Genomic DNA, 20,433 nt, shown 5'->3' with positions numbered 1-20,433 from the left:
CAAGATGGTACCCTTGCACAGCCTAGGAGAGAGCCTGGGTCAGACGTGGGAGAATTCAGAGAATCCAATAGAAAGGAGATTCATCTTAGGTTAAAGGTGGCATGAGCATACAAATCTTGCCTTTATATTTTAAAATAGACCAAAAAAAATAGACCAAAGTTGTTCTCCTTCATTAAAGGTAAAAAGGAATTTGTATATCCTGTAAATTGACATGCCCCTTTTCTTTATACCCATGCTCTCACCCTAAAAAAAAGCCAAGGTTTTTTATGTTCTAGAAGAACATTTGGATCTCCTTCAAATGGAAATGTGGAATCAAGAAGGCTTGATTGAAACCCCCCTTCCCTTCAAACCTGGGAGTATTCCTTCTCCTTTAGAGAGTGCTGACTGTAGCGGTCAGAAGGGATTTGAAATTCAATTTTGCAAAATGGTAAATGACTAAGAATAGTGTGTCCTGTCAGGAGAAGATGGGATTTACCTTGGAGATCAAGCAGAGAGAGCAATCAGAATATTATTTATAATAACAAACAGTTAGAGCTATGCAGGTCTATCACACGGGAGAATGCTCAAGACAGAGTAAGTTAAGAAATGGATTTCAAAACAGTATATTCAGTTGTGTTTGCATGTGTGTATATGTTTGTGTCGATAAATAAATAACAGTGGTTCTCTCTGAAAAATGTAGCTAACTTACTTTTTTGACCTTTGAGGGTTCTCTACATTTTCTGCAATAAGCCTTTTTTGTGTATGCGATCACTCATCTAGGAGATGAGAAGGCTCTGTTGCCAACAAAGGTCTCATTTCAATCCTCACATGGGGTAGGTGTGATGCCTGGATTGACAGCCTCATCAGAATGAGGGAGGAAGAGTAAGAAAGGGATGCCATGTGTAAGCTTGGCTTGAACAGGCCCAGCTATCTTAAGGGCTTTAGGCTGGGCCTGTGTGAGATATTTTTTTAGGCACTGGTCAGTAATTGGTTGAAAGGCCTCTGTTAGCCCTAGTATTGGTTCTTTGAAAATGTACTAGGAGGTGGGAGTTTCAGGATTGCCAAAGTTGACTACCAGCACTTTCCATCTTTTTCCTTTGGAGGGATGGATAGAGTAGAAAGTGGATCATAGAGGGTTTTGTTCAAAATAGGTATTGCTTCAGAGAAGGGGAGTTGTTTTAACTCACTTTGTAGCTGTTCTTGGAGCAGAAATACTTGGCAGTTGCAGCATCTCATCAGAAATCAGTATCACTGGGGCAGGTCCTTCTCTGGACATCAGTAGAAAATTAAATAACAGAGGTATATATTTGTTTTTTTTTTTAAAAGATTTTATTTATTTATTTATTCATGAGTGACAGAGAGAGAGAGAGAGGCAGAGACATAGGCAGAGGGAGAAGCAGGCTCCATGCAGGAAGCCTGATGTGGGACTTGATCCTGGGACTCTGGGACCACGCCCTGAGCCAAAGGCAGACACTCAACCTCTGAGCCACCCAGGCATCCCAGTAGAGGTATATATTTGGACAGAGATTTCACATATTACCTGAAATCACCCTTACCTGTTCATTCATTGTGAGACATGAAATGTACATGAAGTGTACATACATGATGTAAATTATTCAGTAGTTACAGTTTGGAAATCCATGTTTTTCTCCAGATAAGGAAAAATAATTTCACACTGAGTATTAGGAAGTCTTTTATAGAGGTGCCTGGGTGGTTCAGTTGGTTAAGCATCTGCCTTCAACTCAGGTCATGATCCCTGGCTCCTGGGATCAAGCCACATTGGTCTCCCTGCTCTGCAGGGAGCATGCTTTTTCCTCTCCTGCTCCCCCTACATATGTGTACTCTTTCTCTCTCTCTGTCAAATAAATAAATAAAATCATAAAAAGTCTTTTATAAACCACAGAAAGAGAATTGGTTCAGGGCTTCTACATAACATTTATATGATTCAAACTGATTATTCTTCTGAATTGAGCTGGGCCTCAGAAACCTATGCAGCTTCAACAGTTTTTCATCCTAGAGCAGTGGTTCCTAAAGGCTGATTTGTAGATAACCTGTATCAGAATCACATGGAAGAGCTTTAACCATCCCCTCTCCCCACAGTCCACTTCCAAATTCTGGTTCAGTAGGTCTTCAGTGGGCCCCGAGAATCCCAAACTCTTCAGTGACTCTGAAGTTGGAATGGACTGCTGGCCCAGACCACAGGGCATGGGAGCTGCTAACTACTCCTCTTCTGTGTTTAATGCAGCGGGCAGTCAATGACATCTGAGAATGTTGTCCTGCCTTCCCCAGGTCCCGTCATGCTAGCAAAGTCCAGTTTCATGTAAATAGCTTTTCAAAAACTTGTAAATCACAGGACCCCATGTTTTAATAGGCTTGGAATTTAGGGAACACAGAAACCACTTTTACTGAGGGTTGTGCCTAGTTCTGAGATGTGGCCTTTAATAATCCATTTCTTTCTGGTACATTTTTTGCCTTCTGCAAGCATTTATGAAGTGCTACTATTAGTAGGAGTGACTGCATGAGCTACTGAGGTGGATAGAAATATTAGCCATCATTCCTCGCCCTGAGAATTCACTGCCCATCAAAGCCTGGGGAAGGATGGTGGAGTCCTACACTGCATGGAGTGACATCTGCCAGGGTGGGTGGTGGTGGTGAGGAGTATGTGTGGAATAATGGCATGGGGATCCCTCAGGGCTTAGATGAGCTGTCAGGATTTTAGTGCTTTCCCCAATTATTGACTCAATTTTTAAGGTTCTCTAGGAAAATCATTTATTTTAGCAGGTAACGTCCCCTCCAAGCAAATACTGCTTGTAAAAAGATTTCCTGCTTTCAGTTACCAATCTGCTAAATAAGTTAAAACTAGGTTTCCTTAAAGCAACTTCCTAAAGTCTAGTAATACATGCAAACTCTGTGTGATTTTCCTTTTTTTATTGGAGGGTTACTGTACATGGGTGGCCTAGTCCATGAATGCCCCACTGTATTTCATTGAATCTTGTCTACAACCTCTAACCCTGTCTCTGAGGCAGCCTACAAAAGCAGGATGTGTCTAGTGGCTCTTGCAGTTGGTGATACACCTGCTGGAAGCCACTGGTAGACTTGCTGCCTCTTTCCTAACTAGATGTGGCTGGATCCATCCCCAAGAGGGTCCTCATCCCACCTCCATCAGCATACACTGCCTGGCGTGATGAGGTCTGCAACTCTTATTTCTCCTGGGCTGGGATGTGCCTCTCTCTCTGGATAGTGTTGGTTCATTTCTGTCAACGCTGTGTTCCTTGTGTGAAAGGCTCTGGATTGGAGAGGAAGGATCTTGTTCTGAATTCTACTACTGGAAATAACAATTTAGTCTTCAATCAGACCAAAACACAACTCATAGTAGGCACCCTAGTAAGGCTTCCCTTCTCCTTTGTAAGTGTAATTTGAGGTTAGGTGGTAATCACTATAGTAAGTGGTTCCTTTTTGCCTGTGAAGGGTCAGCTACATAATTTGTGGGGCTCAGTGCAAAGTGAGAGTGCAAGATCCATTGGTTTAAAAAGCAGGAAAATAGTGCCATGAAAGTTACTAAAATATTAACACTTTTTAATTTCTTCTGTAGTTTCTCTGGATTTGTAATGGTGTTTTATTATTTATTTATTTATTTATTTATTTATTTATTTATTTATTTTAACTTTTTTTAATAATAAATTGTTTTTTATTGGTGTTCAATTTACCAACATACAGACTAACACCCAGTGCTCATCCTGTCAAGTGCCCCCCTCAGTGCCCGTCACCCATTCACCCCCACCCCCGCCCTCCTCCCCTTCCATCACCACCCCTAGTTCGTTTCCCAGGGTTAGAAGTCTTTATGTTCTGTCATGTAATGGTGTTTTAAATTTAAATTAGCTATTTAATGTCATTCTAAGCAATGAAAAATTAAAAGTTTAAATTATTAGCATGAATTTTACCATTTATTATTACATCGTATAATGCCAGTTTTAAATGTAAATATGAGAGTGTTTAACTTGTGTGCAGAATCAGTGTAGTTATATACAGTTTGTGTTTCAAAGCTCGTACATGCAATGTACTTTGTTCTTACCAGAACAGTAGCGTCACTGCACAAAGCTAATGCAGCTTAATTTACTTCTCAGTATGTGCACATTCTGCAGCATTCTCTCCTGATAAGAAAGGAGGAACTTAAAAGGAACTCAGGTTGCCCTACTTTTCCCTTTCCTTCTATAGCATCATTTTCAGCATAAGTGGTTGGCTGATCCTGGGAAGTAACATGGTTAAGAAAGAAGACAATAGAGTCCTTGGTCATTTGTATTTCTCTCTTCTTCCTACATTCAAAGTAGATTCTGGTTCAAGTGGAAAGAGTGGCCTCTCTAAGGTGTCAGTTTATTCAACTGTAGATGTAACATGCTCACCTTATACTCAGTTTGAGTCTTCCTGAACTGCTATGCATCTAGATTTACCAGAATTATGTACTCACAGGACATCACAAATGTCATGTGCAAACCCAACAGCCAGAAACAGCAGCAGACATGCATGTTGTATATGTCTCCTCCACTCATGCTTACACTGCATTGTTCCATCAGATTTCACTTACATAACAAGTTCAAAGATAAAAGTATTCTGGTTCAAAGAACTAAATGTGCGACCTAAAGCATAAAACTAGAAGAAAACATTGGCAGAAGTCTCATTGACATTGGCTTTAGAAGTATATTTATAGATCTGTCTCTGTAGGCAAGGGAAACAAAATCTAAGGTAAATTATTTGTACTTCACCAAAATTAAAAGCTTTTGCACAGTGAAGGAAACCATCAACAAAATGACGAGACAAACTAATGTATGGGAGAAGATTTTTGCAAACAATATATCCAGTAAGGGATTAATATTAATATCTAAAATATGTGAAGAACTTACATAACTCAATACCAAAGAAACAATTAAAAAGTGGGCAGAGGAACTAAATAGACATTTATTCAAAGGAGACATCCAGATGGCCAACAGACACATGAAAAGATGCTCAACTTCACTAATGCTAGGGAAATGGAAGTCAAAATCACAGTGGAGCTATCTCCTTACCCCTGTTAGAATGGCTAGTATCAAAAAGACAAGAAATAATAAGTGTTGACAAGGATATGGAGAAAAAGGACATTGTACATTGTACATTGTTGGTGAAAATGTAACTTGGTGCATCCACTGTGGAAAACAGTATGGAGGTTCCTCAAAAAATTAAGAAGTACTATCAATCTAGGAATTCTACTACTGGATTTTTACCCAAAGAAAATGAAAACACTAATTCAAAAAGATACATGTACTCCTATGTTTATTGCAGCATTATTTACAGTAGTCAAGATATGGAAGCAACCCAAGTGTCCATCTATAATTGAATGTATTCAGAAGATGTAGTATGTGTGTGTGTGTATACACACACACACACACGCACACACACAATGGAATATTACTCATAGAAAAGAATGACATCTTTCCATGATGGACCTAGAGGATATTATGCCAAGTGAAAAAAGTCAGAGAAAGACAAATACCATATGACTTCACTTATATGTGCAATGTAAAAAGCAAAATAAGCGAAAAAGGCAGAAATAGATCCATAAATATAGAAAATAAAATGATGGTTTCCTTAGGGGAGGAGATGAGAAGATGGCCAAAATGGGTGAAGTGAGGTGGGGAGTATAGGCTTCCAGTTTGGGAAGGAGTAAATTGTGGAGACAGAAGGTACAGCATAGGGGGTATAGTCAGTGGTATTGTAATAGCATTGCATGGTGATGAATGGTAGCTACACTTGTAAGTATAGTATTAAGGTATATAATTGTCAAATCACCACCTGAAGCTGATGTAATATTATGTGTCAACTGCACTTCAATAACAAAAAAGAAACTTATAAACAAATTTCAAGGTGGCAACAGCAGAGTATTAAACCAAGGCCAGGCCCTGTGGAGCATAGGCCCTCTGCAGCTGCATAGGTGCTATACTCAAGAAACTTGCGTTTATGAATTCTTTCTAGATTAATTCTTTCTATCTTGGTGGCTGACACTCTAGCCACCCTTCATAGCATAAGCAGGGTAGGTTGAATGGAAGTTCTGTAACTACATGTTCAAAATAACAGGGATCTTGCAGAAGAGGGTGGGAAACAGGCCCCAGCACCAGACCTACCCATGGACGCTGGGCAAAATAGGGACTGAAACAGACCAGGTGCAGATATGTTTGGTCTTTTTTTTAAACTTAAAAAAAAATTTGAGTTCATTTAGCCAACATATAAGTACATAGTTGCAGATGTAGCATAAATCGTTTGTGTATAACACCCAGTGCTCACATCACGTTCCCTCCTTAATGCCCATCACCCAATTACCCCATTCCCCACTCTGCCTCTCCTTCAGCAGATATGATTTTAAAACAGGTGCAGACAGGCAGAGTTGAGCATCCAGAGAAACACAGGTCAGTTCCTTCCATATTTATTGTGTAAGATACTGAAGGAGTCAGAGGCGGCCTGTACCTTCAGAGCAGAGGGTCAGGTCTTCAGGGAGACTTGAGTCAGGCAACAGATTTGAACTTCATTTTGGGAATGGGGAACCACTGAAAAGCATTAAGAGAGGTAACATGGGGTTATTTCTGTTTTTATAAAGATGACTTTGGCCACAGGGTCTTAGTGGGCATGGCAGAGATACAGCAAGGGCGGGGTCCTTTGGAAGGCTGTAACAATAGTCCAATGCAGAGTGGATCCTGATGAGAGGTCAGCAAGAAGGGCTGCATCCCAAGGGTGGCGGGCTGTCCCAACTGCAAGTTTGGGCAGGGAAAAGCATGCCAGGACTGCTCTCACTTTGTGGACTGGACTCCAGCCTTTGGATGGGGGAGTGTCTAGAGCAAACAGGCCACAGATAGCCTCAAAGGAAAGAATTAACTGATGGAGGGAGGAGAGCCCGGGGCTTTGGGCTGAAGTGGTGTTCAGTAGAAGTGGGTTGCAGCTGGGAGGACAGTCTGTGAGAGGGATTCATGAACACTTCCAGACCATGCACTCAGGCTACTTAAATGCCTTCTGTCCCAATCCATCAGGATTTGTCTTGGGCACGCACTGAGTCAGCAGGTGGAAATATTGTATTTCTTCTAATGAGGAACGGAAGAGATGCCAAGCCTGGGAACCAGGCCCGACCAGTTTATGTATGCATCTTTCTAAGAACCAAACAAATTTTATTTTTTCTTATCATAGAAATTAGAATTTTAGACAATACAGATGAATGAAATGAAAAGTCAATGCAAAGTATAATTTCTCCTGTCCTGGGTCACTATTACCATTTGGGGACATGTACTTTCAGTAATTTATCTTTGCAGTTTCTCCCTTTAATTTACAAAAATGTGTGTCTTTTATGCTGAATATACTTTGGAGGACGTAAATATTTTACCTGTTGGAGTTTCACTTATTTGTTACTCCTATATATTCATATGTGTTTATATTAAGTCCCCTTCTCTGGAAGCAGGACCAGGTCTACTTTTATTTTTCGTTTCCCCACAGCATTCTAATTCCTTCTCCAGAGTCTTGGTGAAATAAGAAGTCTTATTGACTTGAGATTAATTACCTTAGGGAATGTACATGGGGGATATGGTTGATCTCTATTTCTTAGTTGATAGAAAGCGCAATAAAGTCCTATATAAGCAACTAAAAATCTAATGAGAACCACAGAAGCACACGACCCTGGAATGGTGATGGTGATGAGATGGTAAGCCATGGCTTAACGGGAAAGGTTGGAAGAACAGGACTGCTCATCATGGAAAAGTCTAAGGAAGTAATGCTGCTTACTTGTCTGAAGACTTGTGGAAAAAAGGACACTTTTTACCAATAAAGAAGCCCATGAGAATACTAACTTTTGAATAACCACTCTGTGCTATGGCTTTGTATTTTACTTCCTATGTCTAATTTTTTTCATACTCTCTCCATTTGTCTTCTGTAACGACATGGTTCCCTTTTAGTTGATGTTTGCTTTTTGGCCATGAACATAGTTCTTTATTAGATAAACTCTCTTTAGATCTAGTTCATGTTGCCAACTTGTCAATCCCAATCTTTTGGGACTTGGATTTGTTCAGTGAGCATCTAAGCCAACTCTTCTAATTATATGCACACTTGGTCAGCATACCATTTTATTATCCTCTATGTATAGATGAGATATAAGAACCTTAAGAAGGATTACTAGCCAAGTCCTTTTAGCTAAGGTGTATCAGAGCCTGGACTATGTCTGGGTCTTCTGATTCTCAGGCCAGTGCTGTTTTTCATGGCACCATACCCTCTCAAGACAATTTTTTCAAATTTTCTCTCTCTTTTTAAAACAAATTATTTATTTATTTATTTATTTGAGAGAGAGAGTACACAAGCAGGGTGAACAGCAGGCAGAGGGAGAGGGAGAAGCAGACTCACTACTGAGCAGGGTAGGGCTCAATGTAGGGCTCGATCCCAGGACCCTAGGATCATGACCTGAGCCAAAGGCAGACACTTAACTGACTGAGCCACCCAGGCTCCCTCAAGACAATTTTGAATTTATGGTAGAACTTATGGTTAGAAGCCTTAGACACAATGTGAAAGAGATTTTAGCTTTGAGTAATGCTTACAGAAGGAAATTGCAGCCAGTTCTTCTAGTGACTCTAGAGTTGGTGTTGTTGCTCTCATTTTATGGAAGAGAGGCCCAGGAAGGTTATTTTTAAGATCAGAGAGTAAACTGGGTTCTGTGTATCAGTTGTTACAGAGCACAGTTAGGTTTGATAGATGTCTTTTCTTCCTGAGATTCTTAAAGCATCTTTGGGAATACTTCTTTAGAAGACCTAGAAGAGTAGCTGAACAACCCATCAGGAGTTGTTGACATGGGAGGACCTCAAGGTCTGCTTCATGATACTAGAGAAATGTACAAAAACTCAAAGCTGAAACCTAATGTTCTTTCTGTTCTCTGCCTTGTGATGCACTGTTGCCTTCTGGTTGGGAAAGCTCACTAGGCAGGGCTTCTCGGGATGACTTAGTTATTTTCTTTGGAGATACTGAGAACATCAAAAGAAATCCCTTTTAAAATGGAAGAACAAAAGCACTCACCGAAAAGAAATACCACCTAAAACCTGATAGAAATGATTTAAGGATTATTCATTATTTGATAATAGTCATGCTGTATGATGCTGCATTGACATGAATAAACAAGAATTGACTGTGGTTGACTTTGGGCTGCTTAAGAGGAAGCATTACATGGTAGAAAGTTCATTAACTTTGGAATTTCACTTGGGTGTGACTTCTGGATTTGACACATTCTCCCTTGTAGCAATGGCCAAGCCACATAAACCTCTCTGAATTTTACTTTCCTCACTGTAAATTTAAGATAACAATACTTTCCTGGGTATATTAATATGTCACTTCTCTTTTCTCTTTTGGAATTTACTGCTTCAAACATATTCTCAATAAATATCTATAGTCTCTGCATTGGATGTGGAGAGTAAGGGTGTGAACAATAGGCACAGAATCTACCCTCATAGAGAACATCTTTTAATGGGGAAGAAAGATATTAAATAAGCAGTTACAATTGAGTGTAATGGGTGCCTAGGTAAGGAAACTCAGGGTGCAAAGTTCAGACTGAACAGAGAGATAGAGTCTAGGAGCTTAAGAAAGGCCTCCAGGAGGAGGTGATATTTAAGTTAAATCTGAACAGATGGAGAAGATTTAGCCAGATGAGATGGGATGAAGGTGGAGAAGGGAAGTCACAGTTATTCCTAGTAGGAGCAGTGATCAAGGGTGAAAATACTGAAGGGAGAGACTTCAAGAAATGTAAAGTGAGGGGGAGAGTGAGATTTGAGAGGTGGGCAGGAGATAGATCTTTAGGGGTTTATAAGCCATGGGTCATGATTTTGGAAGTTAATTTTAAGGGCAAAGGGGAATCATTGGACACCTTTGAGTTTGTAATTTGCAATGTAATTTTTGTCAGCAAAATTAGAGGGCTGTAAGTATTAGCTCTTTGGAAGGGAGTAAAGGCAGCTACTCAAATAGGCTGATAAGATTGCTCCAGAAAGTGCCTTCATCCTTTGTTCATGGAATTCAGGGATGTCTTTCTGCTGGAAAAGTGGCAGGACTTAGCCATTGTACTCCACCGCAAGAGGGAGCTAGTGATCTTCCATGGTCCTGTAATTTTCTGTTGGCTCATTGTCTAATGACAACATGGTAGCACTGGCAGTTGGTTCAACAGTTGGCCATTTTCCAGACACAGGGCCGTTATGGCAGTTGGTGGTTGGTAAATTCAGTCCCTGCTCTCTGTGCTCAACCATATGTCCAAACCCTACTGGCAGTCCTACTGCTGGAGCCTCCAGCCAGCTCAGAACAAAGACTTAGTCTGAAAAGGCCTCTCCCTGTCACCATCGCAATCACTTGAGCATTTATGCTCAAAACAGCTCTCTGACAGGAAAACGTTTGTGTTCCTTCGGAATGTGAAGGAAGGTTCATGGTTTTTAAAATTCATGAATTGCGTGGAATGGAACGTTCCTTCTCTGAGTACAGGAAAGAAACAGAGGGTCTGTGTCTTCATGACACCCAAACTATGGGTCATCTCAGGCAGGAAAAATCTAGTCAAACCAATTATTTGGCATGGTATAGACCCTTTCCCTGCCATCCCAAGAAAAGGTTGTATATTTTTTTCACTTTTTAGCTTGTTGCATTGGATTCACTTGAGAGTATTCAGGTTTAGGCAACCAGTTGAAGAAATTCAGTATTTCTTTTTTTCTATTTTAAATTATTTGAAGATAATTATTTGGGCTGGGTATATGATCAGAATAATCCAACTAAAAAATTCAAGTGGTTTATTTTCTTTGTTTGGCTAAATACAACATAAGGATAGGATTGAGCCTTGGGAAATTGTGAAGTTTATTTTTAACTACGCTTATCATCCTGTGTTCTCACTGGTCCCTTTGGCCTATTTCTTCATGTCTTCTGGTGCTCAGGACTCTTAGACCTAAGATCAGGCTTCAGTTCCCCACCAGAGCATTTCCTAGGACCTCTCCTGCCTACTCTGCCAGTTTTCTCTCCTACACTTTTGAATGAAACCTTAGAGCTTCTGAGTTTGAAACAAAGAAATTTGATTACATTGGTTTACTATGAGATTGTAATAGACTGTAATGTGTGAATGTAGGAGCACCCAGCACTTTCTAGCTCCTTGACTCTGGTGGAGGGTGTTGGGTGTTGCATCCTAGATGAAAATTTTGATAGCCCAAATGAATACGTGGTGGTGGCATTTTAGATATTAAAAAAAAAAAAGAAGTACAAAGTAATTTCTCCCCTATATTCTGGAAAAAAGATCCCTTAGCAGTTGGTGGAGTGGGGTGAGCTGGAGCAGGACTTCTCAGCACTGCGAGTGGGTTGATGGTCTACATTCAATGCCATTGTTGGAGTCTCAGCTTCTGTCCTTCAACGTGAACATGTCAGGGTGAAGAGATGCATCCTAGATTTTCATTACATGTGATTTGATCTATCTTATCCGCATATGGGCTTCTGCACATGCTTAAGCCATCTCTTAACTGCCTTCCCTGCCTCTACATGACACTTCACAGCATGCCAGTGGAAACCAGAACTACTGTTTAATGGTCGTGTCTGAGAGAGACCTGCACAGAGAGTCTTCCAATGAGGGAAGTTCCTCTTTTATAAAGAAATCATCTAGCAAGGACAGGGACCTTTTTTGTAAGCTAAGAATCTCTCATTTCTTTTCATTCCAAAACTTTATAGTTTTCATATTTTAAAAGCAATACATGATAACATAAAGACATAAAATATATACAGGGTATAATAGAAAATGTAAAGAAGAAGATAGAACATCCCATTTTTAGAGAATAATCAGTGTTAAATTTTAAATTATTAGCATTTTGGAACATTTGGAACTTTTCAGATATTTTTCAATGCATACACATATATTTCAAGCAGAAATGAATGAAGTTGTATTATGGTTACTATTTTGTAACCTGATTTTATTCACTTAATTACATATTTTGAGCATGTTTATACCATCATTTTCATTGGAAGCACACAATTCTTTTGCCTGAAAGTACCATCATTAACTTAAGCAATATAACCACTCTCCTATGAATGGAACTTTACACTTAAAAATGACAAATATCGCACCTGAGGTTTACCCTTTTTGAGGAAGAAATTTCTAATCTTAACTAAAAATACTGTGGTTCTCAGTTTCATTGAGACTTTCAGAATTCACTTCAGAGAGAGACCAAAGGCCGCCAAGGTTTGGAGAGGGATTGACTCCTATTTGGTTCTAGTTCTTCAGTAAACTCAAGGGTATCTTCAGATCAAATGAGAATAATCAAGTGTTTTCATGCTCACAAAGAGAGCCCTGAGACTTCTATATGGTTTTCAGCCAAGGTTCAATCTGGGAGGCAGATTTTATGACTTGACCATGTATTTTGTGTCAATTATATATGTTTTCAGTATTTAATATGCAAGTATCTTTAGGAATTCTGTCGAGCCAGGGTTACTAAAGGGGAATTTAAGCAAAGGTTTGAGGACCATGGAAACCTCTTGTAATACTGGATTGGGAGTCTTGCTCTACTTCTTTGTACCTGCTAACACTGTTGGAGCCTTTTATGCAGAATTGCCACAGGCTGTTGTTACCCAGTTTATTCACTTCACCAGCCATCCTGCTCTTGTGAGATTATTTTAGTTGGTACAGAGGGTTGATCAATGCCAGTAGCATGTTTGTATGTTTGTATTCTTAGAGTAGAAGAATTAAGTGAACTTCCTATTGATAGAGTCAAGATACAGATGAAAAACCAGTATAATTGGAAATGTTGCTGAGTACCTATTTGTCGAGGATGTGATAGAGGTGGAAAGAATCTAGTCTGGATTGACAGTGTTGCAGAAGCTTACTACTAAGGTCCCTTCCAGTATTAACAGCTTACACAGCTCACAGCTAGGAAACAGCCGTTGGACAGGACTGCTTGCTACTGCAGTATGTGGAACTTCTGCTCCAAAATCTGTATTTGACTTCTCTGCTCCCTAAATACGCTTGGGGAAGTTAAATCACTTTATTATTTATTTTATTATTACTTTTTATAAAAAGAATAGCTCCATCATTTATTTTCCAAAGTTGTCACTATTTTTTTTTTGTTTTGTTTTCAGTTGCAAATTTTACCTCATTCTCTTTTTAAGCGTGTATGTATGTGAGGGGGGCATTTGATCACAGGTTAATAAGTAGGTAAGTCTGTGGTTGGGTGGAAGCAGGTTAATTTTGATCATTTGTACTCTAAAGTTCTCTAGTTAGTTGGTGCTTAAAGCAGTCACGTTGTTCAAGACCACCTTTGGTTTATTGGTTCTTCTATTCCTGGTGGTTTTCTAGATCAAGGCTGGGTCCACCTGTCTCCTCTCTTCGCTCCTCTACTTTCCTTTTTCTTCTGCCATCTCTCTGCAGTACAGTAGTTCTCCTTTGCTACCCTCTTCTCTTCCCTCCTTTCTTCCTTTTTTTTTTCCTTTCTTCCTTTGACTCCTTGATAGGAGTCTCTGATCCAGTTTCTCAACAATAGATATTTTTTAGGTTTTCCCGTCATTTTCCAGCATAATAGCTCAGTTTTCTGGCAAGCTCTTTAGGTTCCACAGAATTTACTTTTTGTTTAGTGAAGTGATGTATGAAGAGCTGGACCCCTGGTTTTTTTGTGCTTTTGTGCCCATCCACCTCTTTGCTTGAGCATTACCTGAGGGCCTAACAAATGCTTTTCATCACAAGAATAACATTCAGACTTTGCCCCTGTGAAGTAAGATCCTTTTCCCATTGGAGTCCTTGAAGGTGCCAAACACATGACCATGAGCAATTTTAAGGGAAATTCATCATAAAGTGCCTTTTGGAGTGTTGTTTGAAAAATAAGCTGTTGCTATAGGATTTTAATAAAACTGGCCCCATGCCGAGATGGAAAGCGTGTGGTCATCAACTACAAAGGGAGCTTCAGCTGAGAGGGCTCATTTTGGGATGAAAATTGTCTTCCTGTTTTCTTACTACATCAATGAAACAGCAATTTCTTTTATAATTTCCAGTTGTGCACAAGCCAGTCAGCAGAAAAATGAGAGTTTGCTTTCTTTCCTAGCTGAGAGAATATTCTCTTTAAAAGAATGAAAGATAAAAAGAAGGAGGAAAGAAAAAAGGAAAAAATTCATGGCAAAAAGACATTTTAAAAAATCCTTCACAGGTTTCAGGGAAAAGAGATGGGTTTACTATACAACGAGTTGTCTTAGATCTTGTCTTAGCAGTTGCCTCTCCAGGCACATCAGGTTATTAGGGGAGATTGATGAGTACTTTTTAGGGATTCATTGTAAGTCAATGTATCCTCCTTCACTGACCATTCGTCTCTGGCTTACTGTTTTTACCAGCTACAAAGAGAATATCAGTGGATCATTGGAATTTCACCTAGATTTTTCTCATCAAACTGCCCACACATTTTATTCCTGTTGGATGGAGAGGAGGTAGGTAATATTCCTAATTTATAAAAACAAAAACTTGAAAGATTATGTGTTCTTTCCCTTGACCGTCAGGGTAAAGAGTTTCAAAATAGGCTGTAGATTTTCTACTAATACTTAATCAAATTGAGGGTTTTAAGGTATAATAAAAATCATCATGTTACTCTAAGGTCAGGAAATGTGGTTAGGAGCCTTTACTGACTTTGATGCCAAGTCTTCCCATTATGTGTTTGCAAGATCAAATCAGGACTGCTTTCAGAATGGCTTGGAGTGAATGCGGCAATCTGGAAGCTAGAGCTTCCACCAAGGATCCATGCCAGGATTGATCTTGACCCCTTAGGTGAGTCATCTAGCAAGGAATGGTTCACACACTGCAGCACTGCAAATCTCAATCTCCTTGCATATAGACCTTTGCTGCACTCTGCATAGAAGAGAAAGGGTCCAACCATCAGATTGTTTTTTAATAAGAAATGTTGTCTTAGATTGGGCTCCCTAGGAAAGGGAACATCATCTTTAAGGGAGTGAGGGAAGCAGAATTGTGCAGAAGAAGAAGTTGAACTGCCATGCAGTTGCAAGAGAGATTTCAGCCAACCCCTGGGGTTGTCAGAGGATCCTTTCTGGGGACAGGAGGGCCAGGCAGTGACATCTACTAGTCATTACATAAAGGTTAACCATGGGGAGAGAGGGGTATCACCTTGGGTGAAGCAGCTCCCTTCTTTAGAGGCCTGTTGCTGAAGAGGGACATCTGGGGGCTGTCAGTGGTCACCATGGCCAGCAGCATTATTCTCAGGAATGAGGGTTTTCTTTTGTTTTCAGTTCTAAAACAGGGCCAATGATAACGACTTCATGGGGTTAAAATAAAGAATGAATGAGATAATCCTTGTGAAAGGCCAGAATTGACATGGTAAATGCCAAGTGCTTCATGCATGTTACTTAAATGTTAGCAATTTAATATTACTAGTAATATTTGCAGTAGCATTCTTAACCATTAGCCACATTTCTGTGAGCTATTGTGTATTTTCAGGGTGCAGATGCACATGGACTTGGGGAGAATGACAGTGTCTCTGAGATGAATCATGTTTTGCTTATAACATCCAAATGTGCTCTGTCATGTGCTCTTTCCTTGTTACTCCTCTTCACTTATGGAAGACACATTGAGACACAGGACCCTGTGATGTCACACTGTTTAAAAGCTGTGGGTGGAGGGGTGGGTTGGGCAGTCCTACGCTTAGGTGATGTCTCCAGTGTTTTGAAGCTTGCTGCCTCTTTAGGAGCAAGGCTCCTATTCATGTAAGGCAAATGAGTAAGTGTGGTAAGTTGGCAGAATGACTTTGTCAGGAAATGGAGGAATATCTTAGATGGGCTTTAATTTTTGTAATTTAAGTTTTTGCCAATTCTGGTATTCTTTTAAAATTATATATGTACGTATTTATTTTTCCAACATTTGTCTCCTCATGGAAAAAATAATAACACATCCATTGGTGCTCGCTTTTACTTAACATCAAGATTAATTATTTTTCGAGGTAAATATTGACTGAGGTGGAGACCAGGGCAGCCTGCACTTTTTATTTAGCTCAATGATTCTTGATGTTAACTTCAGCAGAAATCAATGTCTGCTTATTGTACTCCCACGGGCCGAAGCAAGCAACTCTACCTTTTAAAATAAATTTTAGTCCCAAAATTAAATGGATATCTGGGTCTTGGCATCTTATGGGTAGTGTGTACTCCTAAGTTCTTTCTGCAAAGTGTTAAATAAACCATTTATTGAGTCTATCATGTCTGTCACTGGTTAGAAGCTATTATTCTTCTGCAGATGGGAGGGAATCATATAAGGTGACAAAAGGTGAGCAGTAGCTACTCAAAGGAGTCAGCCAGAAAGATTGTAGGGCTAAATCTCAGTACAATAGAAATAACAATCAGGAATCTGTCCTGATCTATGCTGTAAAGGAAGACAAGTAGCTGTTTCTGACTGCCTTAGGCTAGTGGTTCCAAAAGCAGTTCAGGTGAATCTGCAAGGTCAAAGCAGGAAGGAAAATAGAAGCTCTGATGAGTCACATGCCAGTTCCAGCCACTCCACCAGTGGATCCAGCAGGAGGTTGTGAAGAAGCAGGTGTATGGGGAGATTCATATGTGTGTGTCTGTGGGTGTGCACAGCTGTGGGCATTCCTGGACATTTGGGGTTTGGTAGATATTGGAACAATAGCTACAATAGCACCTGATTTGGTGAGGAGGAGCCAACTTTCAACCCCTAGAGGGCAGTAACTAGGATGACGGTCCAGAATGAGGTCTCCCGTCTCCTCTCTAAGCTGCTGTAGTCTTACCAGATGGAAATATCAAGGTTTGGACTAATGGCAGGTTTAAGGACTTAGGCGCCCAGCCATCTTTTAAACTGCAACCAGCCTGGGATTCAGAACCCTAGCTGTCCCCTGAATTGCAGCTGTCCTGGAGGGGTTTGGAACAGTGAGGGAGAGGCAATAGCAGCAGAGGGAGCTCACATTGAGTTCTGTAAGATGACTCTGGTTGTTAATGAGATTTTACATGTTATAGGGACCTTTTACACACCTTTCTCATCTGCTCTGAATAGAGGCCTTACTGTATAGGTTTGTTTATGTGAATGCCAGCCAGATGTCACCCAGCCACAGATGTATACATGCGCACATCATGTGCACATATACACACACCCATGCCCTCCCTCTGAGAGCATTTCTAGAGTGTTCACGTGTATGATAATACATTATGGCCACATGAATGTTCTGCAGAGACTGCAACATTTTTTATCTCAGTAGGTAGATTGTAAGAACTCTGAAGGCAAAGGTTTTTGTCTTTTGGTCACTAATATATCCTCAGCACCTAGAAAAGTGCTGGCACATAGTAGGTGCCTCAAAAATATTTACTGAATTAAATTCACAACAGCAACTGCAGTAACACCACCAACAACACGTGCGCTAACAAAGTGGAGAATTTCTGTAGACAGTGAGCCCTTCACCTTGGGGACGTACTTAGCACACTGCTCAGTACATAACCCTGATTTTTATTATTTTTTAAAAATATTTATTTATTAGAGAGAGAGTGAGAGCAAGAGAGCACAGAGGGAGAAGCAGACTCACTGCTGAGCAGGGAGCCTGATGTGGGGCTCAATTGCAGGACCCTGGGATCATGATCTGAGCCGTAGGCAGACGGTTAACCAACTGTGCCACTTGGGTGCCCCCAGAATCCTGAATTACTGAGTGAATGGATGGACTTTTGTATTAGTCTAGATTCTTTTAAATTACAAAAGCAATATTTGCCCATGGTAAACACATACACTAAAAAAGGGTATACAACTAAATGTGGAACTCCTTGTCACTATGACTTTCCAGCAGCAACTAGTATTAATAGTTTATATTAATCCAGAAATTTTCTTTGTGTGTATGTGAGGACATAAATGTATATGCACACACGTAGGAACATACTCTATGTTGTTCTGCCCTTGGTTTTCTTGACTTAGACATTGGTCCTTATCAGATCATATATATGGACCTCACTTTTTTTCAACAAAGGCATAATATCCATACTCTCCTATCATATAGATGTAACATAACTTATTTGATCATCCTGCAATGGTAGAAAATTTCATTGTTCTGAGTTACTTGCCATTTAAAAAAACGTAGTGGTGAATGTCTTTTTTTCATGCTTCAGGGGAGCCATTGACATAGCCTCAATGATAATGGTGCCTCTGAACCTGACAATGTACAGCATGGTGCCCCTGATCCTTACACTTAGTTCTTTGCATGCATGTCCAAGTATTTCTGTAGGATAAATTCCTAGAAGGACAAGTGCTGGATCAAAGGCTGTGCTTTTTTATTTATTTATTTATTTTTATTTATTTTATTTTTTTTATTTTTATTTTTTATTGGTGTTCAATTTACTAACATACAGAATAACCCCCAGTGCCCGTCACCCATTCACTCCCACCCCCCACCCTCCTCCCCTTCTACCACCCCTAGTTCGTTTCCCAGAGTTAGCAGTCTTTACGTTCTGTCTCCCTTTCTGATATTTCCCACACATTTCTTCCCCCTTCCCTTATATTCAAAGGCTGTGCTTAATGTAAATTTTGATATCCTGTTCCCAATATGTTGAATGATGTTAACATGAATCAATTGATGACATACTTGAAGGGGTCTATATTATATATCTTCAGAAAAAATCTATCTATATATATATACACACACACACACACACATACATATTTCTGGTTCTGTGTATGTATCCATTTATACACACGTATTTGTGAATACATGTGTATATGTGTGTATGTATATACACAATATACACGGATGGAGAGATTTATTATAAGGAATTTGCTTACATGATTGTGGATGGTGAAAATTCCCAGTGCTTATAGTGGTCAAGCTAAAGACCCAGGAGAGCTGATGCTATATTTGGAGTTTGAGTCCAAAGGCCTGACAACTAGAGAACCAGAGGTATGAGTTCTAGTCCATGTCTGAGTCTGAAGGCAGGAGCTATATGTCCCAGCTTGTAGAAAGTCTGGCAGAGAAAGCAAACTCTCTTACTTTAGCCTTTTGTTCTATTCAGGCCTTCAGCAGGTTGGATGGTGCCTACCCACATTGAGGAGGGCAATCTGCTTTACTCAGTCTAGTAGTTTCAATGGTAATCTCATCCAGAAGCATACAGACATACTCAGAATAACATTTTAATCAAACATCTGAATACCCTGTGGTCCAATCTAGTTGACACATAAAACTAACCAGGATTGTTCCCTAAAGATTAAAAATGAGAAACAAATGCTATTCTATTTCTAAATGCAACTTGAGACTAAAATATGACTTTTATTTCTGTCTAATTTGCATAAGTAAATGCACTAATACTCAATGATTCATACACATTGAATTTTGTTTTCAGATTTTTATTCTTTGGGAACCATAAGACTTAATGCCAGTGAATATATTCCACCTTTTAAGGCCCTCATTAATATGTTATATAATGCCAACTGTAGCTACTGGCATAATGCTCTCCCATGAAAGTCCAATTTAACCTTCCTTTTACATATGTAATCTTGAAAACATCAGTGGGCATTTTACATCCAAAGGGCTTTGGCATCAAACCTTTAGAGATTTTCTTACTGATGTTTCTGAGCTTTTAGTTCATCAGCAAATTCCAAATTTATCCTTGATGATTTTTATTGCTGTAATAGTCATTCAATTTCATTTATAAATGAAACAAGTGGCCTTTGATCATATACTCTTTGCAAAGCCTGATGCACTCTGTTGAATCTGCCGTGTTCCCTTTGTATTATAAAAGCAGTAGCTGCACTAGAGACAGCTTGACCTTACCGTGAGAAATAGCATTTTATCATGAAACTTGGCAGAGCCTTCAATTTCCTCCCATTTAATATCTGTCAGTCATTCCCATTGTCCAGGAAACATTCTCTCCACTCTCCATGTGAAAGTTGTTATCTCTGGTGGCAGATACAACTTGTCGGGGGCCAGATCATCCTCATCCCAAAGCTCAATCATGTTACATTGCTAGATCCCTGTGGAAAACCAGTCATGTTCTTTAAAGTGTGGCTGGAAAGTTAATGATGCAGTAGAAAGACACTAGATTCCTGCCCATTAGTTACTGCCCACTCCCCCTAAATTGTATGCCATTCTTTCTGAGCCTGCTGCTAGGCCCAGTGGGCATAAAATAGAGGCTGTAATGAAGGGAAGAGGTCTTGTTTATATCAGCGTTGAGCTGGAAGGATGTTAGGTTTTGTCTAATTATAACCCTTCATCATAAAGACAAGAAAACAGGCCCAAAGAAGGGAACTGAGTTGGCCAAGACCACCCAGCTCATTAGTATCTGAGCTGGGACTGGAAAGTATACTTATGTTTTTAAACTAATGTAACTGAGGTATAATTTGCATGCCATAAAATGCATGGAACTGAAGTACCAGCTCGTGCATGTTTTTTTTTTTTTTTTTTTTTTTAATTTGAGAGAGAGAGTGAGGGAGAGAGAGCA

The 20,433-nt window shown here is 39.8% G+C and overlaps 1 protein-coding gene across 17 annotated transcripts in view; it reads left to right on the top strand.

Moving 5' to 3' along the window:
* GLIS3 (GLIS family zinc finger 3) overlaps positions 1-20,433 on the top strand; it is a 545,819-nt gene that overhangs the window by 16,781 nt on the left and 508,605 nt on the right. For 12 of the 17 annotated variants that reach the window (XM_049092635.1, XM_025423460.3, XM_049092609.1 and 9 more), the window contains one exon: positions 14,347-14,439. The exons of 1 other annotated variant lie outside the window; for it this stretch is intronic. The gene's annotated coding sequence lies outside the window, so the exon portion shown is untranslated. Of the gene's footprint in view, positions 1-11,410; positions 11,662-14,346; positions 14,440-14,670; positions 14,774-20,433 lie in introns of those variants that run through there. 4 more of the 17 variants (XM_049092612.1, XM_049092622.1, XM_049092625.1 and 1 more) reach the window with 3 other exon arrangements.

Source organism: Canis lupus, chromosome 1, assembly GCF_003254725.2.
Source record: "Canis lupus dingo isolate Sandy chromosome 1, ASM325472v2, whole genome shotgun sequence".
Classification (NCBI taxonomy): Eukaryota; Metazoa; Chordata; class Mammalia; order Carnivora; family Canidae; genus Canis; species Canis lupus.
Note: the sequence above shows the minus strand (reverse complement) of the source record. Positions and strands in the feature narration are given on the sequence as shown.